This window comes from Cherax quadricarinatus, chromosome 64 (assembly GCF_038502225.1).
Source record: "Cherax quadricarinatus isolate ZL_2023a chromosome 64, ASM3850222v1, whole genome shotgun sequence".
Lineage (NCBI taxonomy): Eukaryota > Metazoa > Arthropoda > Malacostraca > Decapoda > Parastacidae > Cherax > Cherax quadricarinatus.
The window spans coordinates 8,470,586-8,482,043 of NC_091355.1; the positions used below are offsets into that span (position 1 = coordinate 8,470,586).

Consider the following 11,458-nt stretch of genomic DNA (forward strand, 5'->3'; position numbering starts at 1 on the left):
GTGACAAGTTGATCCCATGTATCAGAAGCTTTTTTTTTTTTACGAAAACAGGCTGAAGGACTGAATTTTTGCTCTTTGGAAACACGCAGAATTAAGGGAGATGATTGAATTATACAAATGGAAAACAGGAGTAAATAGATGTCACCAAGACACGACTCGCAGCAATAAATTCACGTTGGACAAATTTAGATTTAGAAAGGTTATAGGGAAGTATTTGTTGGTAGTAGAGTTGTAGATGTGTGGAACAAACTTCCGGGTAGCGTTATCAAAGCTAAAACTTTGGGTATCTTTAAATATAGGTTGGACGGTTACACGAGTGGCGAATTATAGGCCAATAGGCTTACCTCAGTGTCCATCTTTTTTGTGTTTTTGTGTTGTTTCTCAAAATGTGGTCACTCTTGGAGAAAAGAGTTGATTTTTTTTTGTCTATGTAGGCCCCCATTTTTTTGGAGGGGGGGGAATTGGAAAACTGAATGCTGCAACGCATTAACTTAACCCTTTAAAGACAACAGCTTAACGCTTCAACTTTTGACTTTGTGGCTTAGCGCTTCTTTTTGATTATAATAATAATAATTCAACTTTTGAGCAACTTTAAACTTAATGTGCTTGTATATTTTAGAATATTGGTATTTTTGGTTTCTTTAGAAGGTGTGGAAAATTGAATTTATCTGAATGCATTATTATATACATAACAGTAAATGAACATTGATAATTATTATATATCAGTTAGACAAGTAGGAATTTGGGACACCTAGGTCGCAAAAAATGTCCCCCTTCGATACCTACAACTGTCATATCCACAAGTTGCTCTGGACCTATTAATTAAATGAAATATACATCACCAGGAATACTGGTAAATATATAAATTTGTGGACTGTATATTAAAAATAATAAATGGTTATATATATACACAATTGCATAACAGAAGGAAAATATATCTTAATATCACTCACCAATTTGACTGGAGATTAATGTGTATTATACCCAGAAAACTTCACTGTCTAAATTTATGAAATTACTGGCCAGAATTATACACAAATCTAGAGAGCTTATCTGAGGTTCCTGGAGCTGTCTTGTCCAGTCGTCTGATATCTCAAGTTATGCAGGAATGCATATCCACCAATTTCGTCTCCTATTTGAGAGGTGTCAGCACAATTTTAACCTCTAGAGCACGAAAAATTCTTCCCCATTCACCGTTTCTAATACAAATTCAAAACAAACATGGCGAGTCTCATACGCAGACGCAGGTTTCCGTTTTCTATAACATTATTATTAAATACAGTATGGCCATCTATTTACATTTAATAACTACTGTATTTCTGGAAAATATATACAGTATTTTCCACAGAAGGTTTGAATTAGACTTGGGCTGTGGTATATCCTAATTTACCATTTTTCTGAAAATTTTTGATATTACTTTCTTTATGATGACTCGAGAATACTTCCTCTGATTCCCTTCATCTTCACTGATAATACTGAACTATACTATCAACTTATGCCGCACTCGGTACTATTTCAATCTCGTGCTTTGAGGCACAGAGAACAAGACTTATGAAACAAGGTGATACGTTTCTGGATTACACAGGGGCCGATATGCATCTAATTATTATTATACTATTCATTTGGGAGTGCAAGACCCGTAGGGATTATACACCACCTGGGGAAATTGGGGAGCAATCAGATTCCATTCAAGGAAAGGTTCAGATGCAATTGCATCACTCAGGAAACCTTGACAGGCGTCAAGGAACCTGCCCTGAGGAGAACACGTGTAACTTGCCAGGCTTCACTCATTAATTGTTTCTCCGTGAATCTGAAATCCAGAACTTAAGAGAAACGAAACATTTATTGCAATATTTATACAAATAATTACCCGAGTGTTTTTTTTTTTCATAATACCTACATCATACAGTGCTTAATATTGAGTACTACATCGTTGATGAATTGTGAAAATTTACTGATATATAAATTACTACGCGATAACTCAGTAAAATAACGCTTTCTTTATCTGTGAAGAGCCTGAGTAATAATCGATAAAGTGAACTATTAGATCAACACAGAAGAGGTGTCCACACGATAATAGCACTTCACGATCTAGTAAACTCTTGTCTTAGAGTAAGCATTTTGAGACGCATCAAGTGTGTGTGTGTTTGATACCATCAAGTCCTAATGTTATACTTCAACGTTATACTGTATATCCCTGTATATCGTAGAATTAAGAGGGATATGACTGAAAGTGTACGACAGTAATTATGAAAATTTTAAGATTTAAGTAAGATTTTGTGTAAATAATTTCAAGGAGAAATAACACTTGTCTTTTTTCATCGGTTTTATGATTAATATTTAAAGTATGTATTTTAACTTTGTTTAGAAAATACGCAATGCACAGACACACACACACAGACACACACACACACACACACACACACACACACACAGGGTTGAAGAACTTCCTGCGGGAGGTCAAGTGGGACAGAGAACTGGCAGGAAAGCCAGTAAATGAAATGATGGAATATGTAACAACAAAATGCAAGGAGGCAGTGGAAAGGTTTCTTCCCAAGGGCAACAGTAACAACGGAAAGACCAGAACGAGCCCCTGGTTTACCCGACGGTGTAAGGAGGCAAAAACAAAATGCAATAGAGAATGGAAGAAGTACAGAAGGCAGAGAACACACGAAAATAGGGAGATCAGTCGCAAAGCCAGGAATGAGTACGCACAGGTAAGGAGGGAGGCCCAGCGACAGTATGAAAATGATATAGCATCGAGAATCAAGACTGACCCGAAACTGTTGTATAGCCACATCAGGAGGAAGACAACAGTCAAAGACCAGGTGATCAGATTAAGGACAGAAGGTGGAGAACTCACAAGAAATGATCAGGAGGTATGTGAGGAGCTGAACAGGAGATTTAACGAAGTTTTTACAGTAGAGACAGGAAGGGCTGTGGGAAGACAGCACAGAAGGGAACATCAAGAGGGAATATACCAACAAGTGTTGGATGACATACAAACAACTGAGGAGGAGGTGAAGAAGCTCTTAAGTGACCTTGACACCTCAAAGGCGATGGGACCGGACAACATCTCCCCATGGGTCCTTAGAGAAGGAGCAGAGATGCTGTGCGTGCCTCTAACCACAATCTTCAACACATCCCTTGAAACTGGGCAACTACCTGAGAAATGGAAGACAGGTAATGTAGTCCCCATATTTAAGAAAGGAAACAAAAACGAGGCACTAAACTACAGACCTGTGTCTCTGACATGTATTGTGTGCAAAGTCATGGAGAAGATTATCAGGAGGAGAGTGGTCGAACACCTGGAAAGGAACAAGATTATAAATGAAAACCAGCATGGGTTCATGGAAGGCAAATCTTGTATCACAAACCTCCTGGAGTTTTATGACAAGGTAACAAAAGTAAGACACGAGAGAGAGGGGTGGGTAGATTGCGTTTTCCTAGACTGCAGGAAGGCCTTTGACACAGTTCCCCACAAGAGATTAGTGCAGAAGCTGGAGGATCAGGCGCACGTAAAAGGGAGGGCACTGCAATGGATAAGGGAATACCTGACAGGGAGGGAGAAACGAGTCATGGTACGTGAAGAGGTATCACAGTGGGCGCCTGTTACGAGCGGGGTCCCACAGGGGTCAGTTCTAGGACCAGTGCTATTTTTGATATATGTGAACGACATGATGGAAGGAATAGACTCTGAAGTGTCCCTGTTCGCAGATGACGTGAAGTTGATGAGAAGAATTAAATCGGACGAGGATGAGGCAGGACTGCAAAGAGACCTGGACAGGCTGGACATGTGGTCCAGCAACTGGCTTCTCGAATTCAATCCAGCCAAATGCAAAGTCATGAAGATTGGGAAGGGGCAAAGAAGACCGCAGACAGAGTATAGGCTAGGTGGACAAAGACTACAGACCTCACTCAGGGAGAAAGACCTTGGGGTGACCATAACACCGAGCACATCACCGGAGGCACACATCAACCAAATAACCGCTGCAGCATACGGGCGCCTGGCAAACCTGAGAATAGCGTTCCGATACCTTAATAAGGAATCGTTTAAGACACTGTACACTGTGTATGTTAGGCCCATACTGGAGTATGCAGCACCAGTCTGGAACCCACACCTGGTCAAGCACGTCAAGAAGTTAGAGAAAGTACAAAGGTGTGCAACAAGGCTAGTCCCAGAGCTCAAGGGAATGTCGTACGAGGAAAGGTTAAGGGAAATCGGACTGACGACACTGGAGGACAGAAGGGTCAGGGGAGACATGATAACGACATACAAGATACTGCGGGGAATAGACAAGGTGGACAGAGATAGGATGTTCCAGAGAGGGGACACAGGGACAAGGGGTCACAACTGGAAGCTGAAGACTCAGACGAGTCACAGGGACGTTAGGAAGTATTTCTTCAGTCATAGAGTTGTCAGCAAGTGGAATAGCCTAGCAAGTGAAGTAGTGGAGGCAGGAACCAAACATAGTTTTAAGAAGAGGTATGACAAAGCTCAGGAAGCAGAGAGAGAGAGAGGATCCAGTAGCGATCAGTGAAGAGGCGGGGCCAGGAGCTGAGCTCGACCCCTGCAACCACAATTAGGTGAGTACACACGACATATATATATATATATATATATATATATATATATATATATATATATATATATATGCAAAACAACCACTCTGAAAGAATAGAGAAATTCCAAGCGCTTTCGTGACTACTCACATTATCAAGGAACTATGAAAGTAAAGCATCCAAGGAAGCTATATAAGGGGTCTGGCCAGCACCTCACTATCAGATCCCACAACGGTTAAACACCTGACGCGCGCCGACCCAACTTGGATAGGTCCTTTGCACAACTCACCCACAAACTATTCTACCCAAGAAATTTTAAAAATTATTATTTGTTCAGTGTATTATTAAATTCTTCCCAAATTCTATTAATTATAAATGGATCTAATTTATATAAACCAAAGGAAATATTCATATTGTCAAAACAGCTTTTTATGAAACAAGATTCAATTATATTCCTGTCGACCATGGACTTGCTTGATACTACTTTCTCAACTTTTTGAAAATCAATTGGATGGTTAAAATCTCTTACATGAATAAATAGAGCATTGGAATCTTGTCCAGTTCTAATGCTATATTTATGTTGTTTTAATCTTAGTTCGAGATTTTTACCAGTTTGACCGTAATAAACTTCATCGCAAATTTTACAAGGAATCTTATAGACACATCCATCAGCATTTTGGGGGGAATTCTTTATCAAAAGCTTTTTTACTGTATCAAGATTTTTGAATACAACTTTAATATTAAAAGTCTTAAGAAGAGAAGGCATATCAACCAAGTTTTCATGGTAAGGGAGAACCAACATATTTTTAGTTGAATAAGGCTGGTTGTCCCTTTTTGGATTGTAAAAAGTATTTCTAGCAACTTTAAAAGATTTATCAATTACATTTCTTGGGTATTTTAAATCATTACCTATTTCATAAATTTTGGATATTTCCTCATCTATGAACTCAGGACTACAAATTCGTAAAGCTCTCAAAAACATTGATGAGAAAACAGACAGTTTGACTCTATCTTGATGCGAGGAATAATAGTGGATATAGGAACAGTTATTTGTAGGTTTTCTGTAAATTTTAAATTTGAATTCATTTTTACCCTTAATAATTAAAACATCTAGAAAAGGCAATGAGTTATTTTCTTCAAACTCAACAGTTAAGTTTATAGAATGGGCTAAGCTATTTAATTTTCCAAGGAAATGGTGTACATCTACATTTTTGGGCATAAGACACAAAATATCATCAACATATCTGAACCATTTAGCTCTATTAGGGAGGATTGTGTTAAGCAACCTTATTTCAAAAAATTCCATGTATAGGTTACTAAGAACAGGTGAAAGAGGATTTCATATTGCCATACCAAACTTCTGAGTGTAAAACTTATCATTAAATACAAATTTTGCATCAACAATGCAAAGTTTAATAAGTTTAATGATAGTAGGAACTGGCAATGGTAAATCATAGTTAACGAGTTCTTCAGATAAGAAACTTAATAAATCATCAACAGGAACTTTCGTAAACAAGGAAGTAACATTAAAACTAACCATGTTAAAATCATTTCAGTCAGTCAAGGAGCTTAATTTATCAACCAAGTCTATGTTGTTTTTAACATTAAAGTTAGAAATTTTGCCAACAATAGGGCTCAAAATATCAACAAACCATTTGGATAATTTATATGAAACTGACCCTATGGAGGTAATAATTGGTCTGACTGGATTCCCTGGTTTGTGTGTTTTTATTAGTCCATACATGTAAGGTAAAGATGGATTAGTGGAAGTAAATTGTTTGACTAATTCATCTTTGCCTTTCAGTAGTTTTATTGTTTTATTGAAATTGCTGTTAACGGTTTTCATACATGAGCAGATGAGGAAATATCCAAAATTTATGAAACAGGTAATGATTTAAAATACCCAAGAAATGTAATTGATAAATCTTTTAAAGTTGCTAGAAATACTGAAATCACCTGTTTACTGTGATCTTATTGCATATATATATATATATATATATATATATATATATATATATATATATATATATATATATATATATATATATATATATATATATATATATATATATATATATATATATATATATGTCGTGTGTGTGTGTGTGTGTGTGTGTGTACTCACCTAGTTGAGGTTGCAGGGGTCGAGTCCAAGCTCCTGGCCCCGAGTGTGTGTGTGTGTGTGTGTGTGTGTGTGATTATTGAAGTCCCTTGAGTTTGGCAGTACAGGAGAAACTTAACGTTAATAAAATTCTAGGATTTACAGAAGCCAATAGGTGTTGATGTAGAAATCAGCTGATACACAGTAAACAAGATTAAAAGGATCATAGGTCAGGGTTATATACCACGGTGGTATTCGTACTATCGTCACCCATGTTTTAATATAGTTTAAGAGAGATGTACAAGAGATATAAGCTAGAGAGAGTGATAAAGACACTATCGAATCTTACGTACGTAGTATAGATTCTTCGCTACTCATTAACGACACAACGTAAACATGAGGTGTTCCAGCATATTTTTGCTGGATGGAACCTTTCCACTACTCATAAAACAAAAAAGAAGAAATATTAACCCAGTTCAAACACACAGCCCAAAAAACTGAGCGATGTCTAAATACTCGGCCAAATAAAAGTTTATCTAAACATTTAAGGGAAAGCAACAATTTAAAGAAGGTGGTCAAGTGCCTTGATATGAGTGAAAAATTCTTGATTCATGATGTTAGGCTTTAAACTTCATTTATGAAACAAAGAATGGTCATATAATAGCATCTTAACTAAGATGGTTTCCCTCAGGTATCGTCTGCCCAACTATACATATGTATTACCGATCCATTAAGACTCGGAATGAGCACATTCTTTCAAGGTTGAGAGGGATTGATTATCTCAAGGTACTTCTTCATGTCTTCCACTGTTTCCTGTATTATTCTCTGTATTGTGCTGTATATCCACTTGTTGGCGGAATGTCTGCATTAAAGATGCCAATGTTGTCTATGTGTTTCATTCATTTATATGTATTTGCAACAGATTTTACTGTAGTATATCATTCAAGATAGTATGTATATCTTGTTAACCCTCGGTATATTTGTTATTTTTTGGCGATTCTGTATTTGCACTTTCTGTTAAAGACTACAAGTTACATGACTGTCCAGGACGATAGTCTCCCTGACTAACCTCAGAAAATAAGGTGGGGCTCACTTCTCTTCTTAAGAAAAAAATCTATGGATCATTCTGCATATCCCTAATAAATTTAAACTTAACAATGCAAACTGGCCGACCTTTGACCTCACGAAGAGACAGAATTAATGAAGGTTTAACATTTAGAGCTTTATGTCATAAACGATTATACACTCATGCGCATACACGCTACACACAAGCTGAAATTAACATCCTTTCTCACTAATAAAAATAATTATACAGTAAAATAATAAATACAATTATACAACGCTAAAATGTTCCGCGGCATTTACATGAACCCCTGATTCGTAGTGTCTTCGGCTCATAGCCGGGTAACAATTCTTCCAGTTGTAATCACCTAACTCAAGCGTAAAAGTTTGCAAGAGGAAAGTGGATCACTGTCACCGCCAAGTGCCAGATCAACGAGGCTGTGATGGCTGTGTGGGCCACCGGGCCGCCACCAGCAACTTTAACAGGCAATCAACAGAAAAACCTGACCCCAGGCTGGGGCAACTCTCTCTGTCCCTCTCTCAACAATATGTATAATAATAATAATAATAATAATAATAATAATAATAATAATAATAATATTTTTTTTACAAGTACAGTCCTAGCTGACATCAGTGACATATTACGATATAGAAAGCCCCTTGTTATACAGAGCATTTCAGGCAAATTAGGTTACTTTTATCCACAGGATGCGACCCACACCATTCGACTAACACCCAGGTACTTATTTTACTGCTAGGTGAACAGGGACAGTAGGTATCTTAAGGAAACATGTCCAAATATTTCCACCCGTACCGGGGATAGAAACACGGACCTCAGTGTGTGAGGCGAATGCGCTAGCAATGGAGCTCACTCTCATATTCACACTCACACACATTATTGTACTTTCACGTACTCGTACTGGCTCTCACAGTCGGTCTACTAAAAGAGGGGATCACATATGATGTGTGTACACATATATGGCTTGACTCAGTGAAACCTGGCAACCGCAGTGCCGCCACTATAATACGAGGTGTAGTGGGGAGTGAGGGAAGACCTCGTCCTGGTGCCTCAGTGCCAACACCAAGATCTTTGCTCTGCGTGACCGCAACTCGGAATTTGCTCCCCTCCAAAAATCCGATCAGATATTTCACCGATAATATTGTGAGAAGGAACCCCCAGGCGAGAGATCTTCAAAACATTATTTTTTTAATTTGACAGATTTACAGTAAAAAAATATATATTCATTAAAATTTCAATTCTAACAGGCGTCCTTGTTACTAAAACATAATAAATATTGTTTGGAGTCGTTGCTATTAATACCGACCCTTGGCAAGTTCAGCATATCACTGCAAGATCAGCAGAGACGACTGAGGTCAGGAAGCCTAGCAACCACATCACATTAACCTTCGGTCAGTGAATTTAACATTATTTATATTTTCTGTGTTAGTGTGTAATTACCTGTTTGTAAGTATCTATTTGTAACTCCAGGAACACAGCTATGATCGAGGTGTTCCCTCTTCAGTAATTTTTTCATCATTTTTTTTAGTGTTTGTGTGTACTCACCTATATGAAGTTGTAGGGGAGGGGGTCGAGTCACAGTTCCTGGTTGTGTATGTGTGTGAATCATTAAAATTTGTATTATAATATGGTTTTGAACATAATCTATATTCTTATATATATATATATATATATATATATATATATGTGTGTGTGTGTGTGTGTGTGTGTGTGTGTGTGTGTGTGTGTGTGTGTGTGTGTGTGTGTGTGTGTGTGTGTGTGTGTGTGTGTGTGTGTACTCACCTAATTGTACTCACCTAATTGCGGTTGCAGGGGTCGAGACTCAGCTCCTGGCCCCGCCTCTTCACTGATCGCTACTGGATCCCCTCTCTGCTTCCTGAGCTTTGTCATACCTCTTCTTAAAACTATGTATGGTTCCTGCCTCCACTACTTCACTTGCTAGGCTATTCCACTTGCTGACAACTCTGACTGAAGAAATACTTCCTAACGTCCCTTTGACTCGTCCGAGTCTTCAGCTTCCAGTTGTGACCCCTTGTCCCTGTGTCCCCTCTCTCGAACATCCTATCTCTGTCCACCTTGTCTATTCCCCGCAGTATCTTGTATGTCGTTATCATGTCTCCCCTGACCCTTCTGTCCTCCAGTGTCGTCAGTCCGATTTCCCTTAACCTTTCCTCGTACGACATTCCCTTGAGCTCTGGGACTAGCCTTGTTGCAAACCTTTGTACTTTCTCTAACTTCTTGACGTGCTTGACCAGGTGTAGGTTCCAGACTGGTGCTGCATACTCCAGTATGGGCCTAACATACACAGTGTACAGTGTCTTGAACGATTCCTTATTAAGGTATCGGAACGCTATTCTCAGGTTTGTCAGGCGCCCGTATGCTGCAGCGGTTATTTGGTTGATGTGTGCCTCCGGTGATGTGCTCGGTGTTATGGTCACCCCAAGGTCTTTCTCCCTGAGTGAGGTCTGTAGTCTTTGTCCACCTAGCCTATACTCTGTCTGCGGTCTTCTTTGCCCCTCCCCAATCTTCATGACTTTGCATTTGGCTGGATTGAATTCGAGAAGCCAGTTGCTGGACCACATGTCCAGCCTGTCCAGGTCTCTTTGCAGTCCTGCCTCATCCTCGTCCGATTTAATTCTTCTCATCAACTTCACGTCATCTGCGAACAGGGACACTTCAGAGTCTATTCCTTCCATCATGTCGTTCACATATATCAAAAATAGCACTGGTCCTAGAACTGACCCCTGTGGGACCCCGCTCGTAACAGGCGCCCACTGTGATACCTCTTCACGTACCATGACTCGTTGCTCCCTCCCTGTCAGGTATTCCCTTATCCATTGCAGTGCCCTCCCTTTTACGTGCGCCTGATCCTCCAGCTTCTGCACTAATCTCTTGTGGGGAACTGTGTCAAAGGCCTTCCTGCAGTCTAGGAAAACGCAATCTACCCACCCCTCTCTCTCGTGTCTTACTTCTGTTACCTTGTCATAAAACTCCAGGAGGTTTGTGATACAAGATTTGCCTTCCATGAACCCATGCTGGTTTTCATTTATAATCTTGTTCCTTTCCAGGTGTTCGACCACTCTCCTCCTGATAATCTTCTCCATGACTTTGCACACAATACATGTCAGAGACACAGGTCTGTGTGTGTGTGTACTCACCTATTTGTGGTTGCAGGGGTCGAGTCATAGCTCCTGGCCCCGCCTCTTCACTGATTGCTACTAGGTCCTCTCTCTCCCTGCTACATGAGCTTTATCATACCTCGCCTTAAAACTATGTATGGTTCCCGCCTCCACTACTTCACTTTCTAGACTATTCCATGACTTGACTACTCTATGACTGAAGAAATACTTCCTAACATCCCTTTGATTCATCTGAGTCTTCAACTTCCAATTGTGACCTCTTGTGTCTGTGTCCCATCTCTGGAACATCCTGTCTTTGTCCACCTTGTCTATTCCGCGCAGTATTTTATATGTCGTTATCATGTCTCCCCTGACCCTCCTGGCCTCCAGTGTCGTCAGGCCGATTTCCCTCAACCTTTCTTCGTAGGACAATCCCCGTAGCTCTGTGTGTGTGTGTGTGTGTGTGTGTGTGTGTGTGTGTGTGTGTGTGTGTGTGTGTGTGTGTGTGTGTGTGTGTGTGTGTGTGTGTCTGCCTGCATTTTTGCTTGCAACGTTTGATAAAGGTAGAAGGAAGGTGGTGGTCGTCAAGAAACA

General features: G+C 39.5%; 1 protein-coding gene across 1 annotated transcript in view; it reads left to right on the plus strand.

Annotated features, from left to right (window-relative positions):
* Positions 1 to 8,757: 8,757 nt before the first annotated feature.
* LOC128699990 (pancreatic lipase-related protein 2) overlaps positions 8,758 to 11,458 on the plus strand; it is a 27,267-nt gene continuing 24,566 nt past the window's right edge. The window contains exon 1 of the mRNA XM_053792865.2: positions 8,758 to 9,136. The gene's annotated coding sequence lies outside the window, so the exon portion shown is untranslated. The remainder of the gene's footprint in view (positions 9,137 to 11,458) is intronic.